This window comes from Eubalaena glacialis, unplaced genomic scaffold (assembly GCF_028564815.1).
Source record: "Eubalaena glacialis isolate mEubGla1 unplaced genomic scaffold, mEubGla1.1.hap2.+ XY scaffold_933, whole genome shotgun sequence".
NCBI classification, from domain to species: Eukaryota; Metazoa; Chordata; class Mammalia; order Artiodactyla; family Balaenidae; genus Eubalaena; species Eubalaena glacialis.
The window spans coordinates 25,001-25,984 of NW_026871838.1; positions in this window are offsets into that span (position 1 = coordinate 25,001).

Below are 984 nucleotides of genomic sequence, written 5' to 3' on the forward strand. Positions count from 1 at the left end.
CCAGTGCAAACTTAGAATTTAGTTGTCTCTCTCTGTTAAAAGGACCAGGTTTGGGTTTAGGGTTTGGGTTTTTCTTCTATTGGTCTGCTCTGTCCATCATGAGAGATTAGATTAGATTAGGAAAGGTTTCTTCCTTTATCTTTAAGGAGAGAGAGAAAAAAAGAAAGAAAGAAAGAAAGAAAGAGAGAGAGAGAGACAGAGAGAGAGAGAGAGAGAAAGAAAGAGAGAGAGAGAGAGAGAGAGAGAGAGAGAGAGAGAGAGAGAGAGAGAGAGAGAGAAAGAAAGAAAGAAAGAAAGAAAGAAAGAAAGAAAGAAAGGAAGGAAGGAAGGAAGGAAGGAAGGAAGGAAGGAAGGAAGGAAGGAAGGAAGGAAGGAAGGAAGGAAGGAAGGAAGGAAGAAAGAAAAGCTTATGTCTTTGTCAAAGGTCATCACTTATTTTCTAGGTTGCCTTTATCAGGTCTTGGAGGACTCACATCAACTTAGTCCTCTCGATATTCAAAGAACCAGGTTTGGCTCAGAACTGAAGAAGCAGCTTCTCTCTCTGCCTAGCAAGTCTTTCCTTGGGCTGTTGATGACATGGCTAACGAAGCACTGTTTCACAGTGACCTATCTGATTAAGTGCTTTACAATCTTTTGGATATTTTGGACACGCTTGCCCAAAAATTGAAGGACAGATGAAGTCCTTTGGACTTCGAACGCACTTTGAGATAGGATCCAGGAGGAGAGGGCCCTCGAAATAGCTCAAAAATGTGTTCTCTCTCCTGAGAAACGAGAGAGATGAAACTGAGTAAGTTTCTTGGAGAGGTTCGATGACACGGGAAAGCGTTGTCGAAGAGGAAGGAACGACGTGAAGTCTTCTTTGGCTTGTGTCTGTACACCGACGTGTTCTAACTGTTCCAGAAATGGTGGGATCTTTCTTCCTGGAAGTCTTCTCTGCCCTGGCATAAAGGGTTGTCTGTCGTCATCAAAATGGAGGCTCACACG